The following is a 22,733-nucleotide window of genomic DNA, read 5'->3' as shown; positions in this document are numbered from 1 at the left end:
TTGTTCCTCCAGCACCCGCCAGCCTTCGCCGGACTGGCGATCCAAGAATGATACCAGGAAGCAATGGGCATCTTGATATGACGTCGTGCGCGTGTTCCGGAGTAAAATGCATGTATGTGAACAATAATTAGGTAGCAGCTGCACAAGAAAGTCTTTGCGGCTTACACCGAGTTAATTTAGTTGGCGTAACCATGCTGGGAGATAACATAACACAGATGGCGCTCCATGTTAATAGGGCGGTATCGGAGGTTCCCTTGGAGGTCTCGATCAACCAGCGAGAATTTGCCTAAATTATTCTTCATCACTTGCTCTCTGACTCTCTCAGTCAGGTGTGATAGTCAGGTGTGATGAGGCGCGAGGATTGGTTGATCTGATCTAGATGTTAACTTATTCTAAGGTCCTGTTTTAGAGAGCTTAACTTTAATAATTTCAGGGTTATAGCTGAGTGCCCGTTATAATACTAGTATACTATAATAACTTATATACAAAATGTGTGTTATACTGTTACGAGAAAATGTTTCATAATCAATTTGTGATCCTAGCCATACATAAATTCTGTTATTTTAATATAGTTGTTTCACCACTACATTGCAATGATCGATATAATGCAGACTTCGATATATGTCACGATTTGTATGGTCTCATCATTGGAGAGCATGTTCCACACATGCCAAAAGAAATTCCCTCGTACATCGTTAGTCATCAGACACGCACCATCATACTGTAACACTCCAAAATCGTATTGTGGGTGATGTAAGGAAAAAAATATTCTAAAGCTCTAAATAAATATGCTTTATAATACAATAAAGATCTTTTAACGAGTAAACATTCCTTTCATAATATATTTAGAAATCATATCAAAGAAAAGATTTAAGTAAAAGTATATTTCACGTCATAACATATTTTCTCTTAAATTAAGAGTAGTAATGAATATGAAAACGTGTATGATCTTCCAGTTTTGTTACACATAAAAAAAAATATTCTCTTAAAATAATATGTGCATTACATATTTGCAAACATTTGGACTAAATAACGAATAGAATAATAGATCAAAAATTAAAACATTGCATGCTGAAATCTTGGTTTGCTGCATTTTGAATTTGAAAGATTGATCTTGAGTCTAATTTGAAGTTGAAAATTTAAACAGAAAAAAAATGTTGCCCAGGTCGACTTTTCCCCAAACGCCCACTAGCCTTTCCAAATACCGTAGCCACATCCCTTCTTTTTATTTTATTTTATTATTTCATCTTGCCGCATATATATCATACTAACATCAAGCAAGCAAAAAAAATGAGTCGATCATTTCCTGCTTGTCGCTTTGACGTGATAACGATGCCAGCCATGCACGTTGCTCGGGCGTTCACCTGGTCGCTGCCCCAGGCCCCACCGTGCCAACCCTTCCTTTCGCGCATAGCCACGTGCGTGTGGGACCCGCTGGTCGGGTGCGTCTTCCCCATCTCGCGTGAAAGTCACGCAGGCTCGGCTGAATGTGTTGCTGCCACCAAGAATCACGGGCCGTAGAGATCGGAATGCCGTTTTGATGTGCAACCCACGCCGTGAACCTCGCAATGAATCCGAGCTGCCCGGCAACCGCCCGACGGAGATCTTCTTCCACAACCGAAGCAGCGACCGCGGTGGTAGGAAATCTCAACAAACCGAGCGATTCTCTCGCTTCTAGCCGGACTCGGCCTCCAGGGTATAAAGCGCTAAGCCGTGGCCGCCTTCGTTAATCCATGCGGGCATCGACATTGTGGCGGAGTCGAGTGGACGGCTGGGGGTGCGCTTCTTCCGCGGCTCCCCGAGGTGCCCATGTTCACGCTCGCCAACGCCGCCCTGGTGTTCGTGCTTATGCTGTCCGCACGCATGGGAAGGCAATGGGGCAGGGTACTCCACTGCTCGGATAAAGGTAAGGAGCCGCATAATACCTTCGTCGTTCTACCCGCTGTGTATTTCATGGGTTGGATTAAAGCATCGACACTCTAAACTCGTGGTCTGGGGGTGGTCAGAACCATCGGCGCTGCCTCGGTTCTCAGCGTGAGAGATGGGAGAGAGAAAGGGGAGGCAGGAGCACGTGAGGTTGAAGATATACGATGACCATCGGATTGTTCCCAACGCACGAGATTAAAGGTTGTGAACCGATCACCAGGGTTGAATTACCACCGTTGATCTGAAATCGTGTGGTAATCGAGGGGATCTCGTTTCATTAAACCACGGCCACTGATCTCGGATCTAAGGGCCAATACTGGATACCGGTTTGGGGTGGTGCTCGATTTAATCTGAGCCTTCCATCTCAGATCAGACGGCCCAGCCAGCCCCGTACCCCCTTCGGTGCCGCAACTTTGCTAAAACGCCCCTGATAAATTAGCTAATCAACCCGCCGTCCCCGCTCACTATTCGCTGAGTCTAGGGAACCTTGCGCTCTGGCCCCTGAGTTTATTTTTATTTGGCGCGCAGTCTCGACAGATAATTAATCACAAAATCTATTTAAGAAATGAATATTTAAGTGTAAAAATAATCCTAGAACTTGTAAAATCCATATAAAATTCATTTTAACTCCTTTTGATCCATTCCAGTTCCTATAATTTTGTAATAATGTTGTTTATCACTGTTGGAGACTTGTTCTCAAATGCTATGAATCAAGAACAAGGCAACATAAAATGTTAAATATCAAAAGCCCTTCGTCCTTCAAATCATTATTTCCCTTCGGATATAACGAATTTAGGACGAAGGTCATGAAGGACGTACCTTTATGATCATGATAAAAAATGGAGAACATTCAAACAAAATACAGAAGGTAACATAATTTCTGTAAACATTATTATTAATCTATTTCTATTTGTATTACTTGTGTAAACAAAGATAAATTACAAATGTACCTTCGGCTTGAAGGAAAGAAAATGCAGGCGTGGCGCAAAAGTGAATGCCAAGTCAGCGTGAACAGTACGGGAATACTGTTCACCTATTTATAGGCACGGGTCGCAGCCCATGCAAGATTACATTAATGCCCTTTACATTTATCAATAATTCTATAGTAATTCTTCGAGGTCTAATCTGGCTTTTCATCTTTAAGTCGGTTTCCCTTTCCGCCGTTATGCCGAAGCTCTTCTGCGCATAGCTTCGTGATCGTCTTATCCTTCGTCGTGATTGCCGGCTCAGTTAAGCTTCGTCTTAACCATGCTTTTGTATACTCGCAACTTGACTTCGAAGGTACCTGTTCACATATTTCTTTTGGAGAACATAGTCAATTACGTTTTTGAGGACCTTCGAAAGCCGAAGGCCCCCAACAGTAGCCCCTCGCAATATTAATTTGCTGTAAAAATAAATTTATATTGCGAAATGGACGAAGGCTATGAGCCGAAGGTCCGAAAAAACACCTTCCTTTTGCTAGAATAGCAACAGTCATTGACAAGCGGGACCCTCCAGTTTCCGACATAATGGGTGTATAAATAGGGGCTCGCCACAATTTATTTGGCACACTCTCTTGCCATCTGTTTTGCCTGCTCAAATAGCTTTCTGCCCACAAATATTTGGTTGCCTCCCTAGTTTTAAGCTTCGGAAGCGAGAGACAGGAATTCCGAAGGGATGTCTGAGGAGAAGAAGGTTGCTGCCGAAATGAAGCTGAGCCTTTCTGAGGAGAAAAATCTGGGCTTCATTGAATCAATAGCAAAAACAAATACAGAGAAAATTACTAGGGAGATTTTGGAAGGCTTATCTGAAGATACTGGTGAAAGTGTTAGTTATGATGCAGACAGTGGGGGTGAGGATTCCGAAGATCGACCATGGCGACCAAGCCATTCAGTCTTCGGAAAATCAACTATTGGGCAAAGTCACCTTGAAAACATGAGGGGGAGATATTTTCGAGATATGTCCATCGTGAGGGCAGATGACGGAGAGAGGACTGTGCCGTCTCCCAAAGATAATGAAGTCGTTATCTTCCGAAGCTTTTTTAAAGCTGGGCTACGATTCCCTATAAGCAGGTTTGTGGTAGAAGTTCTGAAAACATATCAGGTTTACCTTCATCAACTTACCCCTGAAGCAATAATAAAAATGGGAATCTTCGTCTGGGCTGTGAAGAGCCAGGGCCTAGAGCCAAGTGCGAAAAGCTTTTGCAATATACATGAATTATTATACGAAACGAAACCCTGGGGTAAAGAGCAATATCATAACAACTTTGGTTGCTACAGCTTCGGTGCTCGCTCTGGATCAAGCTGTCCCGTGCCAACCTTTCGGAAGAGATGGCCCGGAGAATGGATGAAAGAATGGTTCTATGTAAAAAATGATTTGAAGGTTCGAGAAGATATTAAGGATGTCATCATGTGCCCCATCTGGCAGCACTTCGGACTCCGGAAACCGAAGGTAGAAATGGATGAAGTAGACGAAGAATGCCAACGGGCCTTCGGCGTAGTCTGCTCTTTTATTGGGACAAGGGATTTAATACAAGAACATATTGCCTTCAGAGTGTGGCCTCTTGCAGATAATTGGGAAATGCCGAAAGAAACTGTTAAAGAAACTGACGAAGGTGGGCTAGTCAGGCTGAAGTATACATTCAAGTACGGAGACAAGTTCGTTGAACCAGATGATGATTGGTTAAAGAGCATTGAGACTGTAAGTGATGAATTGCTTGGGGTCTATTCGAAGGCCGAAGACACTGCATTGTCAGCGGCCTTCGGAGGCCGAAAAAAGAAAAGACTCAACCGAGTGTTTGATGCAATCGGGTTTGTCTACCCCGACCATCGCTATCCAGTGCAGGGGCAAAAAAGAAAAGGCACAACTTCTGCGAAAGAAACTGCTGCAGCTGCTCCTAGCGAGCCAGCGCCGAAGAGAAAAAGGGTAAAGGTTCTCACACACCGGCCACGCTATATTGAACCAGCCATGGTGCCTGAGTTCGCCGGTGAGACCTCTTCGGCCATCGAAGCTAAAGAGCCAACCCTGCTGCCAGAAGTCAAAGAAATGGCCGAAGTGCCAGCGACAGAAAAGATGGAAGAACCAAAGACGGAAGAAGCGAAAGCATCAGCTGAGGGAGCAAAAATATCATAAATTTTAAGTCCTTCAAAAAGAAATTGAAGCAGCAAAAATTTAAAAGGGGCCAACAGTGACCCCAAAAAGAAAAATAATGGTTAATGTGTTAGATGTTTTGGAAACAATTAAACTTCCAAGCACAACCCCAAAGAAGACTGCTGAAACTTCTGAGGCGCTTGCTGAAGTATCCGTTGCTGAAGCTCCGAAGTAACAAACTGGAATTGAAACCGGGCATTCAGAACCAACCAAGGTAATACCTTTGGAAGCAGAAGAAACAAAAATTGCAAAGGCAACCGGAAAAATGAAAATGTCAGAGCCAACTTTGGTTGAAGAAATTGATACCGCTGCCCCGAAGCATCTTCCAAAATATACGATTATATCGTGCGACATGCTTCGGGAAAAAAGTTATCGGAAGAAGAAGTTTTTGAAGCTAATCACTATGCCAAAGAATTGAAATATCCGAAGGGGGCACTAGTGTTCAATGGGACGAACGAAGAAGATTTCCTATACTGCCTCCCAGACAACAAAGAATTATCCGTCTGTCGGGAGATGGATAGAAGTATGGGGTTTCCGAAGCTTGAAGCTGGATTATGCGCTATGACGAAGGACGATCTTGCGGATAGTCTTGCGTACAATAGCCTGAAGGTACGAGAACTGCGCGTTTGGAAATTTTATGATTTGCAACTCATTCTTTTATTCTTATACCAACTCTTTTACATATAGGGTTTAATACTAAGCAACGCGTTGAGAGCGCAAAAGAATGCCGAAGACGAGAGCTATGAAATTGCTTTCAACAACCTACGATCAGAGGTTATTAAACTGAGAAACGAAGCTCTGGAAAAGGATAAAATTCTGCTTACATTGGTGGACAAGGTAAAAGAGGACGAAGCTGCCTCAAAGGCCCAGGCCGAAGCCCAAAAACGCGAAATTAAAGATCTTCAGAAACAGCTAGCTAGAGCCAAAGAAGAACGTATACTTGAAGAGACAAAACGAGAGCTTAGTGATCAATGGGCCAATCATTTAGAGATAAGTGTTAAGGAGCTTCGTGCATCCCAGAGAAAATGCTATGTTAAATCAATAGAGTGCGTTAAGAAGATAAAATCCAGCTTCACCAACGTTGGCGCATTCTCTAGTGAAGAGAATTTCTCAAGAGGCAATCCTGAAGGTCCAATGGAATGGATCAGTCACGAAGCAGAGGCCTTCGAGGAAATCCTGAATAGCCGCGGTGACATCTGCGCTTTTTCGGGTGCTCGAGGGATTGCTGCTGTTTTGGAGAGGAAAGGTTGCGAGCATGTAAAATCCTTAGCGCAGTCCGAAGCTACCTTGTCCTCTGAAGACATTAAAGACCCCTCAGCCGAAGCAAGCATGGTCGGCGGAAAATTCTTTACCGATATCTGGGACAACGACGACCGAGAAATGGTGCAAGAAATTATTCAAAAGAGTGAAAAAGGCATCCACGATGCTAGAAAGTAGCAGAAGCTGCCGAGAAAAGTACAGAGCCCGAAGGGCAAATAGGTATTAATTAGTGGTTTTTATTATGTTGTAATTTTTAATTCCAGACTTTGCTCGCGGTTTGTAATAGTAATATAGTCGTATCTTCTCTTCCCTCAGAACCTGCTGAGGCATCTCCGGGCCCCCACCCGAAGGGGGACGATGAAATTAGAAAAATGGCCGAAGCCATTATGGACAAGGTTGTCGACCAGCTACTGAACGAAGCTGCAAAAATAGTTCTTAAGGAGGATTAAACGCTATTGTAGAAACATTTGGAACGTAACATGTGTAATACATTGTAACTTTGAATTTAATATATGTAATCTATTTATAGTTTAATTCTTTACGATGCATGAAATTTTGCATACATACCATTTTTTGAGCCTTCGGCGAAAAAACACCTTCCCTTCTTTTCATGCTTCGTGAAGAAAATCTTTTCTATATCACAAGAATTTGCTTACTTTTCTAATGAAGAATATCCAAGCTTCGTGAAATATTCTCCGAAGCTATAAAAAGTTTTGTGTTGCCCTTCTAATGAGGCTACACTTCGTCTCGATTTGTCTTGTGCCTTAGCACGATTTTCTCTTTTCCAAAATATTCTCCGAAGATCAACACTGTATCCCCTTCTTGTTCCACATGCAATATGTTGTATGATGCTTATGTTATGCAAAAATGATGTGATGATGTTATGTTATGCAAAATGATATTTGTGCCACAGATATAAGTCCCTGTAATAGAGCACACATACTTTTTATATCAGCGCTGACTTTTCGCTGTAAGCCTCCCTTAGGAGCTTCTTCGCATTTTACTTTCAGCGGAATCAGCATTTATTTTTCGCTGTAAGCCTCCCTTAGGAGCTTCTTCGCCTTTTACTTTCAGCGGAATCAGCGTTTAAGCCTCCCTTAGGAGCTTCTTCGCCTTTTACTTTCAGCGGAATCAGCGTTTATTTTTCGATGTAGGTTCAGAAAACTTACACTGCGCTCCCTTAGGAACGACTTTTCACTGTTTTGCAGAATTTGCACTGTGTCTGTTAGAACAAATTTTTGATAATACAAAGGTCCTTCATGCCACCATAAATTCGTATGCTTCGGCAACTCAAGCCTATGGAAAGGACATATTTTTATTATGGTAAAAAGACGAAAGTGTTACAAGAAATTGAAAAACGATAAAAGACACTTAAACTTCTCATAATTGTTCCTTATTAACAAAAAGGTAATACTGAATGTAAAAATGCGAAAAAATTGCTGTTGAGGTAGGATATTTATCAATAAATGTGTTTTGACTCTGGCACAGTGCTATTGACTGTGCGAGCTTCGGACTCCTCTCTGAAGTCTCTCTGAAGGTGATTGTTCTGACTCCCTTCTGGCTGCTGTCCTCGTTGCGTCGGCGGTGGTGGTGGAGGGTGCTGCCAGGATGCTTGGGGTTGGCTTGCCGAAGCAACAGAAGCTGCGGGGTGGTTGCCTACATATTCTGGAATATAAGGCGAATGATACGAAGCAGTATGCATGACCTGCTTCGGCTGACTTTGTTGCGCAGCTGCTTCTGCTATCTCCTTCTGCTTCTAGATGGTAACGTGACACATCCTGGTGGTATGGCCCTTGTCTTCACCATAGAATAGGCAATAAATTTTTCTTGGCTGATCTCCAAACCTTCCCCCGAAGCCCCTGGCGCCTCTGCCCCTTGGCGCTGGCGACCGAAAAGAACTTTGCTGCTGGCCCAAAGCTTGTGAAGAGTATTGTGGCCTTTGCTGCTGACTCCCTCGATCATCAGTTTGAGTAGAGTTATGAATTGACCTAACGTGCCTCGGGTGAAATCTTCCTCCAAAGCCCCTGGTCATTTCAGAGAACCTGAATGCTTCCTCCCTTCTTTGGCGGAAGTCATTGTCAGCTCGAATGTATTCGTCCATCTTCTGGAGCAGCTTCTCCAACGTCTGTGGTGGCTTCCTGGCAAAGTACTGCGCTGAAGGTCCCGGCCGAAGCCCCTTAATCATGGCCTCAATGACAATTTCATTGGGCACTGTTGGCGCTTGTGCCCTCAGACGCAGAAACCTTCGGACGTACGCCTGGAGGTATTCTTCATGGTCCTGGGTACACTGAAATAAAGCTTGAGCAGTGACTGGCTTCGTCTGAAACCCTTGGAAGCTAGTTATCAACATATCCTTCAACTTCTGCCAAGAAGTGATTGTCCCTGGCCGAAGAGAAGAGTACCAGGTCTGAGCAACGCTCTTGACGGCCATGACAAAGGATTTTGCCATGACTGCAGTATTGCCACCATACGAAGATATGGTTGCTTCATAGCTCATCAAGAATTGCTTCGGGTCTGTATGACCGTCATACATGGGGAGCTGGGGTGGCTTGTAAGACTGGGGCCATGGTGTAGCCTGCAATTCTGTTGAGAGAGGAGAAGCATCATCGAAAGCAAAGTTTCCATGATGGAAATCTTCATACCAGTCGTCCTCATTGTGGAAGCCTTCCTGATGGAGCCCTCTGCGTGGAGGCCTTCGGCTCTGATCATCTTGAACAAGATGACGAACCTCTTCAGAAGCTTCGTCTATCTGTCTCTGAAGGTCAACTAGACGAGCCATCTTCTCCTTCTTGCGCTGCACCTGTTGCTGAAGGATCTCCAGGTTTTGGATCTCCTGATCCAAGTCATCCTCCGGAGGTGTTGGACTAACGGCCTTCCTCTTCTGGCTTCGGGCCTCTCTAAGAGAAAGGACGTCCTGATTGGGATCCAGCGGCTGTAAAGTACCAGCCCCTGTCGCTGAAGCTTTTTTCGGCAGCATGACGAAGGTGATGCTTGCCGAAAGTGTTCAAGACTCAAAAAATGGAAGTGAGTTCACCGGAGGTGGGCGCCAATGTTGGAGACTTGTTCTCAAATGCTATGAATCAAGAACAAGGCAACATAAAATGTTAAATATCAAAAGCCCTTCGTCCTTCAAATCATTATTTTCCTTCGGATATAACGAATTTAGGACGAAGGTCATGAAGGACGTACCTTTATGATCATGATAAAAAATGGAGAACATTCAAACAAAATACAGAAAGTAACATAATTTCTGTAAACATTATTATTAATCTATTTCTATTTGTATTACTTGTGTAAACAAAGATAAATTACAAATGTACCTTCGGCTTGAAGGAAAGAAAATGCAGGCGTGGCGCAAAAGTGAATGCCAAGTCAGCGTGAACAGTACGGGAATACTGTTCACCTATTTATAGGCACGGGTCGCAGCCCATGCAAGATTACATTAATGCCCTTTACATTTATCAATAATTCTATAGTAATTCTTCGAGGTCTAATCTGGCTTTTCATCTTTAAGTCGGTTTCCCTTTCCGCCGTTATGCCGAAGCTCTTCTGCGTATAGCTTCGTGATCGTCTTATCCTTCGTCGTGATTGCCGGCTCAGTTAAGCTTCGTCTTAACCATGCTTTTGTATACTCGCAACTTGACTTCGAAGGTACCTGTTCACATATTTCTTTTGGAGAACATAGTCAATTACGTTTTTGAGGACCTTCGGAAGCCGAAGGCCCCCAACAATCACATAGTGTCTCTGTTTTGACATGAAAACCATATTAAAATATATCTCTTAATTAATCTTGTATCAAATGTATAAAACCTTTGGAAATTCATAACTTAAAATCTATAACTCCAAAATTAATAATTCATGTTCCTGTGATCTTATTTTAATATGTAGATTATTAATATGTATTTTGCATATATGTTTGGTGTGATGTTAAATTTTGCCTATACATTGTTTGTTTGTATTGCTACGACTAGCGCGAGGTCACGAGTTATCTGAAGAGCAAGTTGGTACCTGAAATCTCAAGTCCCAGGCAAGTTGTGCCCTTGATCACTTCTTTTTACCCACTCATGTTCTAATTAATCATAATGATCTGCATAGGTTAATTTTGATGGGACCCAATAGGATACCCTAGTTTGTCTATCTTTATACCTTGTTTACCACTGAACTTTCTGGGTAGTACTTGCTATTGCTTTATGTGGTTTTGGGTATGAAGATTACACTATTCATGATTATACTTCTGTTATCAGTTGTTATTTATTGTTCATGTTAAGATCATTATGTTAATTGGAACATGGAGAACCACCCGGGAAAACAGTGCTACCACAAGGGTTTATGGACGCCCTTGGCTGACTAATTAGGAAAGCTAGTGGAGGACTACCTTACCTGAAAGGGGCAAGGGCAGTAGGGGAGTGGTCAGTGTAGGGAGGCCCTTGGGATGATTTTGCTGCGATGGCGGTCATGCGGGGGATTCCTGCATTGGAGCTTCCTATAAACTGTAGCGGGTTTTCTGAAGCTAGTGGAACTTTGTAAAGGCCTCGTAGTGTTACCCTGCCTCGCCTCCTCGGTAGAGGTGTATGGGATTGGCCGTCTCTTGGCAGATGGGTAACATGACTTGTGGGTAAAGATGCGCAACCTCTGCAGAGTGTAAAACTGGTATACTAGCCGTGCTCACGGTCATGAGCAGCTCGGACACTCACATGATTAATCTATGGAACTAAATTCAATTTGTCATATGCATTGCATTGCAGGGGATGTTATTACTTTTGTTCTACTATTTAATTGGGTTGGTATTTACTTATACTTAGTAATTGCTAATAAAATTTTGACCAACTTTAAAATCAATGCTCAGCTCTAACCATCCTCCTTGGTAAGCCTTACACTTCACATGAGCTCCCACCTTTGGCGAGTTCATGCACATTATTCCCCACAACTTGTTGAGCGATGAACGTATGTGAGCTCACTCTTGCTGTCTCACACCCCCCACAGGTCAAGAACAGGTACCACAGGATGAGGCGCATGGAGGATGCTGTGACGAGTTCGTGAGAGGTCTAGGTCGTCGTCTCCCAGTCAACTTTGGGTTGCTAGACCGTTGTCTCCTTATAATGTAATTGTTTATTTTGTATAGAACTCCTATTATATAGTAAAGATGTGACATTCGATCCTGTGCCATGATTCATCATATGTGTAAGACTTGGTCCCAGCACACCTGGTGATTATGTTCGCGCCCGGGTCTTGGTGCCCCGAAACCCGGGTGTGACACATACGCTCTTGCTTAAATAAAAAGGTAAGTGTGTGTGTTTGCGAAGAGAATTAAAGACAGGCCGGCACAAAAGCTACCCTGACGGTGGCGAGGATGGCGAACTGGTCACTGTTGTCGATCCTCCTCTGTGTCACCTTCGACGCCAAGATGACGCCACAATCCTAGATATAGTAGTCGTCGAACGCGCGTGACATGACGAGTACCGATGACTCTTGGTTGGGCTGTCAAACGAAGTGCACCCCGGGCTCATCAGCGAGGTAGTACCCCTGGCCGTTGCACCACCGGATGCGCTACTCCACTGCATACATCATGTTCGAGGACACTCACACAACGTCAGCAACGTCCATCGTCCCAGCGCACAAGAATTCATGTCCGGTCAGTAGCGACTTACGTGGCAGGTTGGGCTTCAGGTGGACGATGAGTTGGACAGTGTGATGGCGTCGTCGTCAGATGCAGTGTCCAGAACAACCCGAGAGTCATCGATGTTGGCGACAACCATGAGGCCCCACTACTTAACGATGGACAGCGCGGTACAGCTGCTCTGGACCGCGTCCAAGCGGCGGCTTCGCGGGAGCTTGTCGTACACAGCGGCGCATGCGACCATGTATGACTGCTTCTAGAAGTCGAACTGATAGTCGTCAAGCTTCTTCTCGTCATCGATGAGCGACGCCAACGCGAGTGCCTCCTGCTCATGGTGTTTGTTCGGGGTTTCAAGTAAGAAACATGAATTTATGCTAGGCGTTGGTTTATGAAAATGACTCACAAGTCTAATCCATGGAAAAAATATTACGAAGAATAAATGTCACGCATGCAAAAAAGGGAATTTAAGTATAAAACATTATTCAAACAAAAGAAATTGTATGCAAAGCTCTTCTTTAAATAATATTACTGAAAGGGAATTAGGCTTACACCTATTTCCTAATTGATTTTGGTGGTTGAATTGCCCAACACAGATAATTGGACTAACTAGTTTGCTCGTCTATAAGTTCTACAGGTGCGAAAGGTTCACAATAAGCCAATAAAAGGACTAAGTAAAAGGTTCAAACAAGAGAGCAAAAGACAACCTAGAAGGCACCCTGGTCTGGCGCACCGGACTGTCCGGTGCACCAGGGCACACGAGGCCCAACTCTTCACCTTCAAGAATTTTCAGAGGAGCTCCGCTATAATTCACCGGACTGTCCGGTGCACCACCGGACAGTGTCCGGTGCCCCAAGGGAGAGCAACTCTGAACTCGCCTGCTTCGGGAATCCGCTCCGCTATAAATCACCAGAATGTCCGGTGAGTCACCGGACAGTGTCCGGTGCGCACCGGACTGTCCGGTGTGCCAACGGAGCAACGACTACTAAGGCGCCAATAGTCACCTGCAGAGGCATTTAATGCGCGCCAGAGCGCGCAGAAGTCAGGCACGCGCGAGACGGCGCACCTGAAAGGGAATTAGGCTTACACCTATTTCCTAAATGATTTTGGTGGTTGAATTGCCCAACACAAATAATTGGACTAACTAGTTTGCTCTAGTGTATAAGTTATACAGGTGCCAAAGGTTCACACTTAGCCAATAAAAAGACCAGGTATTGGGTTCAACAAAAGAGCAAAGGGATAACCGAAGTGTGCCCTGGTCTGGCGCACCGGACTGTCCGGTGTGCCACCGGACAGTGTCCGGTGCACCAGGGGACTTCACGCTGAACTCCTCACCTTCGGGAAAATCCAGAGGGGCTCTGCTATAATTCACCGGACTGTCCGGTGCCCCAAGAAAGAACGGCTCTGGAACTCGTCAGCCTCGGGAAATTGCTCCGCTATAATTCACCGGACTGTCCGGTGTACACCGGACTGTCCGGTGAGCCAGCAGAGCAACGGCTAGTTCGCGCCAACGGTCACCTGCAGCAACATTAAATGCGCGCCAGAGCGCGCAGAAGTCAGGCACGCGCGCGCTGGCACACCGGACACTCTACAGTACATGTCCGGTGTGCCACCGGACATTCAGGCGAGCCCAGCAGTCAGAGCTCCAACGGTCGGAACCCAACGGCCTGGTGACGTGGCTGGCGCACCGGACACTGTCCGGTGTACACCGGACTGTCCGGTGCACCATACGACAGTCAGCCCCACCAAACGGCTAGTTTGGTGGTTGGGGCTATAAATACCCCCAACCACCCCTCATTCAAGTCATCCAAGTTTTCCCACTTCAACTACTTACAAGAGCTCTAGCATTCAATTCTAGACACACCCAAGTGATCAAATCCTCTCCAAACTCCACACAACGCCTTAGTGATTAGAGAGAGAGATTTGCTTGTGTTCTTTCGAGCTCTTGCGCTTGGATTGCTTTCTTCTTTCTTTGATTCTTCATTGCGATCAAACTCACTTGTAATTGAGGCAAGAGACACCAATCTTGTGGTGGTCCTTGTGGGAACTTTGTGTTCCAAGTGATTGAGAAGAAAAGCTCACTCGGTCCGAGGGACCGTTTGAGAGAGGGAAAGGGTTGAGAGAGATCCGGTCTTTGTGACCACCTCAACGGGGAGTAGGTTTGCGAGAACCGAACCTCGGTAAAACAAATCCACGTGTCTCACTCCTTATTCGCTTGCGATTTGTTTTGCACCCTCTCTCGCGGACTCGAGTATATTTCTAACGCTAACCCGGCTTGTAGTTGTGATTATTTTTGAGAATTTCAGTTTCGCCCTATTCACCCCCCTCTAGGCGACTTTCAATTGGTATCGGAGCCTGGTGCTTCATTAGAGCCTAACCGCTCGAAGTGATGTCGGGAGATCACACCAATAAAGAGATGGAGACCGGCGAAAAGCCCACTACAAGCAACGAGAAAGCTCTATCGGGAGAGTCCCACAACAAGGAGAAGAAGAAGGAGAAGAAGAAAGAGAAGAAGACTTCTTCTCACAAATCGCATCGGAGTGGCAACAAAATAAAGAAGATGAGGAAGGTGGTCTACTACGAGACCGACACTTCATCACCTTCTACCTCCGGCTCCGATGCGCCCTCCATAACTTCTAAGCACCATGAGCGCAAGAAGTTTAGTAAGATCCCCTTACATTATCCTCGTACTTCTAGACATACTCCATTACTTTCCGTTCCATTAGGCAAACCGCCAACCTTTGTCGATGAAGATTATGCTAGGTGGAGTGATTTAATGAAATTTCATCTAACCTCACTCCACAAAAGTATATGGAATGTTGTTGAGTTTGGAGCACAGGTACCATCCGTAGGGGATGAGGATTATGATGAGGACGAGGTGGCCCAAATCGAGCACTTCAACTCCCAAGCCACAACCATACTCCTCGCCTCTCTAAGTAGGGAGGAGTACAACAAGGTGCAAGGACTAAAAAGCGCCAAGGAAGTTTGGGACGTGCTCAAGACGGCGCACGAGGGTGATGAACTCACCAAGATCACCAAGCGGGAAACGATCGAGGGGGAGCTCGGTCGCTTCCGTCTTCGCCAAGGGGAGGAGCCACAAGATATGTACAACCGGCTCAAGACCTTGGTGAATCAAGTGCGCAACCTCGGGAGCAAGAAATGGGATGACCACGAGGTGGTTAAGGTTATTTTAAGATCACTTATATTCCTTAACCCTACTCAAGTACAATTAATTCGTGGTAATCCAAGATATACACTAATGACTCCCAAGGAAGTAATCGGGAATTTTGTGAGCTTTGAATTTATGATCAAGGGCTCACGGAAGATCAACGAGCTTGACGGTCCCTCCACGTTCGAAGCTCAACCGGTTGCATTCAAGGCGATGGAGGAGAAGAAGGAGGAATCTACACCAAGTAGACAACCAATCGACGCCTCCAAGCTCGACAATGAGGAAATGACGCTCGTCATCAAGAGCTTCCGCCAAATCCTCAAACAAAGGAGGGGGAAAGATTACAAGCCCCGCTCCAAGAAGGTTTGCTACAAATGTGGTAAGCCCGGTCACTTTATAGCTAAATGTCCTATTTCTAGTGACAGTGACAGGGGTGACGACAAGAAGGGGAGAAGAAAGGAGAAGAAGAGGTACTACAAGAAGAAGGGTGGCGATGCCCATGTTTGTCGTGAGTGGGACTCCGACGAAAGCTCTAGCGACTCCTCCGACGACGAGGACGCCGCCAACATCGCCGTCACCAAGGGACTTCTCTTCCCCAACGTCGGCCACAAGTGCCTCATGGCAAAGGACGGCAAAAAGAATAAGGTTAAATCTAAATCCTCCACTAGATATGAATCCTCTAGTGATGAAAATGCTAGTGACGAGGAAGATAACTTACACACTCTTTTTGCCAACTTAAACATGCAACAAAAGGAGAAATTAAATGAATTAATTAGTGCCATCCATGAGAAGGATGATCTCTTGGACTCCCAAGAGGACTTCCTAATCAAGGAAAACAAAAGGCATGTTAAAGTTAAAAATGCTTATGCTCTAGAAGTTGAAAAATGTGAAAAATTATCTAGTGAGCTAAGCACTTGCCATGAGACAATCGACAACCTTAGAAATGAAAATGCTAATTTATTAGCTAAGGTTGATTCAAATGTTTGTGATATTTCAATTTCCAATCTTATGAATGATAATGATGATTTGCTTGCTAAGGTTGAAGAATTGAACATATCTCTTGCTAGCCTTAGGATTGAGAATGAAAAATTGCTTGCTAAGGCTAAGGATTTTGATGTTTGCAATGCCACTATTTCCGACCTTAGAACTAAAAATGATATATTGCATGCTAAGGTTGTAGAATTAAAATCTTGCAAACCCTCTACATCTACTGTTGAGCACACTTCTATTTGTACTAGATGTAGAGATGTTGATGGTAATGCTATTCATGATCAGATGGCTTTAATTAAACAACAAAATGATCATATAGCAAAACTAGATGCTAAGATTGCCGAGCATGACTTAGAAAATGAAAATTTTAAATTTGCTAGAAGCATGCTCTATAGAGGGAGACACCCTGGCATTAAGGATGGCATTGGCTTCCAACAGGGAGGCAATGTCAAAATTAATGCCCCTCCTAAGAAGTTATCTAATTTTGTTAAGGGCAAGGCTCCCATGCCTCAGGATAACGAGGGTTACATTTTATACCCTGTCGGCTACCCTGAGAGCAAATTTAGGAGAATTCATTCTAGGAAGTCTCACTCTGGCCCTAACCATGCTTTCATGTATAAGGGTGAGACATCTAGCTCTAGGCAACCAACCCGTGCTAAGTTTCCTAAGAAAAAAACTCCTAGTGCATCAAATGAACATAACTTTTCATTTAAAACTTTTGATGCATCTTATGTTTGAACTAACAAATCCGGCAAAATAGTTGCCAAATATATTGGGGGCAAGCACAAGGGGTCAAAGACTTGTGTTTGGGTACCCAAAGTTCTTGTTTCTAATGCCAAAGGACCCAAAACCATTTGGGTACCTAAAGTCAAGAACTAAACATGTTTTGTAGGTTTATGCATCCGGGGGCTCAAGTTGGATTATCGACAGCGGGTGCACAAACCACATGACAGGGGAGAAGAAGATGTTCTCCTCCCATGAGAAAAACTAGGATCCCCAACGAGCTATCACATTCGGAGATGGAAACCAAGGTCTGGTCAAAGGTTTGGGTAAAATAGCTATATCCCCTGACCATTCCATTTCCAATGTTTTTCTTGTTGATTCATTAGATTACAATTTGCTTTCCGTATCTCAATTATGTCAAATGGGCTACAACTGTTTATTCACTGATATATGTGTCACTGTCTTTAGAAGAAGTGATGATTCAGTAGCATTTAAGGGAGTGTTAGAGGGTCAGCTATACTTGGTAGATTTTGATAGAGCTGAACTCGACACTTGCTTAATTGCTAAGACTAACATGGGTTGGCTCTGGCACCGCCGACTAGCCCATGTTGGGATGAAGAATCTTCATAAGCTTCTAAAGGGAGAACACATTTTAGGATTAACAAATGTTCATTTTGAGAAAGACAGGATATGTAGCGCATGCCAAGCAGGAAAGAAAGTTGGTGCCCATCATCCACACAAGAACATCATGACGACCGACAGGCCACTGGAGCTCCTACACATGGACCTATTTGGCCCGATCGCTTACATAAGCATCGTCGGGAGTAAGTACTGTCTAGTTATTTTGGATGATTATTCTCGCTTCACTTGGGTGTTCTTTTTGCAGGAAAAATCTCATACCCAAGAGACCTTAAAGGGATTCTTGAGACGGGCTCAAAATGAGTTCGGCTTAAGGATCAAGAAAATTAGAAGCGACAACGGGAAAGAGTTCAAGAACTCACAAATTGAAGGCTTCCTTGAGGAGGAGGGCATCAAGCATGAGTTCTCTTCTCCCTACACCCCACAACAAAATGGTGTAGTGGAGAGGAAGAATAGAACTCTATTGGACATGGCAAGAACCATGCTTGATGAGTACAAGACTTCGGATCGGTTTTGGGCCGAGGCGGTCAACACCGCCTGCTACGCCATCAACCGGCTATATCTACACCGAATCCTCAAGAAGACCTCATACGAACTCCTTACCGGTAAAAGCCCAACATTTCATATTTTAGAGTCTTTGGTAGCAAATGCTTTATTCTTGTTAAAAGAGGAAGAAAATCTAAATTTGCTCCTAAGACTGTAGAAGGCTTTTTACTAGGATATGATTCAAACACAAGGGCATATAGAGTCTTTATTCACTAAAACTCTTGAAAATGACTTATTTGTATGCCAAATTTATGTTGATGATATTATATTTGGGTCTACTAACGAGTCTACATGTGAAGAATTTAGTAGGATCATGACACAAAAGTTCGAGATGTCAATGATGGGGGAGTTGAAGTATTTCTTAGGATTTCAAGTAAAGCAACTCCAAGAGGGCACCTTCCTAAGCCAAACGAAGTATACTCAAGATATCCTAAGCAAGTTTGGAATGAAGGATGCCAAACCCATCAAAACACCCATGGGAACCAATGGGCATCTCGACCTCGACGAGGGAGGTAAATCCGTCAATCAAAAGGTATACCGGTCAATGATAGGATCTTTGCTATATTTATGTGCATCTCGACCGGATATTATGCTTTCCGTATGCATGTGTGCAAGATTCCAAGCCAACCCTAAGGAAGCTCACCTTACGGCCGTAAAACGAATCTTGAGATATTTGGTTTATACTCCTAAGTTTGGGCTTTGGTATCCTAGGGGATCCACGTTTGATTTAATTGGTTATTCGGATGCCGATTGGGCAGGGTGTAAAATTAATAGAAAGAGCACATCGGGGACTTGCCAGTTCTTAGGAAGATCCTTGGTGTCTTGGGCTTCAAAGAAGCAAAATTCCGTAGCTCTTTCTACCGCCGAAGCCGAGTACATTGCCGCAGGCCATTGTTGCGCGCAACTACTTTGGATGAGGCAAACCCTTAGGGACTACGGTTACAAATTAACCAAAGTTCCTCTTCTATGTGATAATGAGAGTGCAATCTGCATGGCGGATAATCCCGTTGAGCATAGCCGCACTAAACACATAGCCATTCGGTATCACTTTTTAAGGGATCACCAACAAAAGGGAGATATCGAGATTTCGTACATTAATACTAAAGATCAATTAGCCGATATCTTTACCAAGCCTCTTGATGAACAAACCTTTAACAAACTTAGGCATGAGCTAAATATTCTTGATTCTAGGAACTTCTTTTGTTGATTTGCACACATAGCTCCTTTATATATCTTTGATCATGTCTCTTTCATATGCTATGACTAATGTGTTTTCAAGTCTATTTTAAACCAAGTCATAGGTGTATTGAAAGGAAATTGGAGTCTTCGGCGAAGACAAAGGTTTCCACTCCGTAACTCATCCTTCACCGTCACTCCGAGCAACTCTCCATCTTTGGGGGAGAAAAGGACTCCGTCTCTGGTATAATCTTCACTCATTTATTTATGACCAAAGGGGGAGAGAGTATTTCTAAGGGCTCTAATGACTCCGTTTTTGGCGATTCATGCCAAAGGGGGAGAAAGTATTAGCCCAAAGCAAAAGGACCGCACCACCAACTAATTTTAAAAAGAGTTTTTCAATTGGTATGATTCTCAATTAATAAATTTAAAATTGGTATCTTATTATGTTCAAAAGGGGAAGAAAAGTAGTATTTCAAAATTGATATATCAAAACCCTCTTGAACACTAAGAGGAGAATTTTATTTAGGGGGAGTTTTGTTTAGTCAAAGGAAAATCATTTGAAATAGGGGGAGAAAATTTCAAATCTTGAAAATGCTTCGCAAAATCTTATTCATTTGCCTTTGACTACTTGCAAAAGAACTTTGAAAAGAATTTACAAATAAATTTGCAAAAACAAAACATATGGTGCAAGCGTGGTCCAAAATGTCAAAAATTGAAGAAACAATCCATGCATATCTTATAAGTATTTATATTGGCTTAATTCCAAGTAACCTTTGCACTTACATTATGCAAACTAGTTCAATTATGCACTTCCATATTTGCTTTGGTTTGTGTTGGCATCAATCACCAAAAAGGGGGAGATTGAAAGGGAATTAGGCTTACATCTATTTCCTAAATGATTTTGGTGGTTGAATTGCCCAACACAAATAATTGGACTAACTAATTTGCTCTAGTGTATAAGTTATACAGGTGCCAAAGGTTCACACTTAGCCAATAAAAAGACCAAGTATTGGGTTCAACAAAAGAGCAAAGGGATAACCGAAGTGTGCCCTGGTCTGGCGCACCGGACTGTCCGGTGTGCCACCGGACAGTGTCCGGTGCACCAGGGGACTTCACGCTGAACTCCTCACCTTCGGGAAAATCCAGAGGGGCTCCGCTATAATTCATCGGACTGTCCGGTGTACACCGGACAGTGTCCGGTGCCCCAAGAAAGAACGGCTCTGGAACTCGCCAGCCTCGGGAAATTGCTCCGCTATAATTCACCGGACTGTCCGGTGAGCCAGCAGAGCAACGGCTAGTTCGCGCCAACGGTCACCTGCAACAACATTAAATGCGCGCCAGAGCGCACAGAAGTTAGGCACGCGCGCGCTGGCACACCGGACACTCTACAGTACATGTCCGGTGTGCCACCGGACATCCAGGCGAGCCCAACAGTCAGAGCTCCAACGGTCGGAACCCAACGGTCTAGTGATGTGGCTGGCGCACCGGACACTGTTCGGTGTACACCGGACTGTCCGGTGTACACCGGACTGTCCGGTGCACCATACGACAGTCAGCCCCACCAAACGGCTAGTTTGGTGGTTGGGGCTATAAATACCCCCAACCACCCCTCATTCAAGTCATCCAAGTTTTCCCACTTCAACTACTTACAAGAGCTCTAGCATTCAATTCTAGACACACCCAAGTGATCAAATCCTCTCCAAACTCCACATACGCCCTAGTGATTAGAGAGAGAGATTTGCTTGTGTTCTTTCGAGCTCTTGCGCTTGGATTGCTTTCTTCTTTATTTGATTCTTCATTGCGATCAAACTCACTTGTAATTGAGGCAAGAGACACCAATCTTGTGGTGGTCCTTGTGGGAAATTTGTGTTCCAAGTGATTGAGAAGAAAAGCTCACTCGGTCCGAGGGACCGTTTGAGAGAGGGAAAGGGTTGAGAGAGACCCGGTCTTTGTGACCACCTCAACGGGGAGTAGGTTTGCGAGAACCGAACCTCGGTAAAACAAATCCACGTGTCTCACTCCTTATTCGCTTGCGATTTGTTTTGCACCCTCTCTCGTGGACTCGATTATATTTCTAACGCTAACCCGACTTGTAGTTGTGATTATTTTTGAGAATTTCAGTTTCGCCCTATTCACCCCCCCTCTAGGCGACTTTCAGCACCGGACAGTCTAAAGTACCTGTCCAGTGCCCCCACCGGACAGCCAGGCGACCCCACAAGTCAGAGCTCCAACGGTCGGAACCCAACGGACAGGTGACGTGGCTGGCGCACCGGACAGTGTCCGGTGGCGCACCGGACTGTCCGGTGCGCCCGTCGACAGCAGCCTCCACCAACTGTCAGTTTGGTGGTTGGGGCTATAAATACCCCAACCACCCCCACATTCAAGTCATCCAAGTTTTCCACCTTCCAACTACTTACAAGAGTTTTAGCATTCAATTCTAGACACAACCAAATAGATCAAATCCTCTCCCAACTCCACACAAAGCTCTAGTGATTAGAGAGAGAGAGAGATTTGTTGTGTTCTTTTGAGCTCTTGCGCTTGGATTGCAACCTCGGGAGCAAAAAATGGGATGACCACGAAGTGGTTAAGGTTATTCTAAGATCACTTATTTTCCTTAACCCTACTCAAGTTCAATTAATTCGTGGTAATCCTAGATATACACTAATGACTCCCGAGGAAGTAATCAGGAATTTTGTGAGCTTTGAATTGATGATCAAAGGCTCAAAGAAAATCAACGAGCTAGATGGCCCCTCCACGTCCGAAGCACAACCGGTCGCATTCAGGGCGACGGAAGAAAAGAAGGAGTCTACATCAAGTAGACAACCCATCGACGCCTCCAAGCTCGACAACGAGGAAATGGCGCTCATCATCAAGAGCTTCCGCCAAATCCTCAAGCAAAGGAGGGGGAAGGATTACAAGCCCCGCTCCAAGAAAGTATGCTACAAGTGTGGTAAGCCCGGTCATTTTATTGCAAAATGTCCATTATCTAGTGATAGTGACAGGGGCGACGACAAGAAGGGGAGAAGAAAGGAGAAGAAGAGGTATTACAAGAAGAAGGGCGGCGATGCCCATGTTTGCCGGGAATGGGACTCCGACGAGAGCTCCACCGACTCCTCCTCCGACGAGGACGCCGCAAACATCGCCGTCACCAAGGGTCTTCTCTTCCCCAACGTTGGCCACAAGTGCCTCATAGAAAAGGACGGTAAAAAGAAGAAGGTTAAATCCAAATCCTCCACTAAATATGAGTCCTCTAGTGATGATAATGCTAGTGATGAGGAAGATAATTTACGTACCCTTTTTGCCAACCTCAACATGCAACAAAAGGAGAAACTAAATGAATTAATAAGTGCTATTCATGAGAAGGATGACCTCTTGGACTCTCAAGAGGACTTCCTAATTAAGGAAAATAAGAAGCATGTTAAGGTTAAAAATGCTTACGCTCTAGAAGTAGAAAAATATGAAAAACTATCTAGTGAGCTAAGCACTTGCCATGACACTATTGCCAACCTTAGAAATGAAAATGCTAAATTAATTGCTAAGGTTGATTCTAATGTTTCT

Source organism: Zea mays, chromosome 5, assembly GCF_902167145.1.
Source record: "Zea mays cultivar B73 chromosome 5, Zm-B73-REFERENCE-NAM-5.0, whole genome shotgun sequence".
Lineage (NCBI taxonomy): Eukaryota > Viridiplantae > Streptophyta > Magnoliopsida > Poales > Poaceae > Zea > Zea mays.
This window is presented reverse-complemented; position numbering follows the sequence as displayed.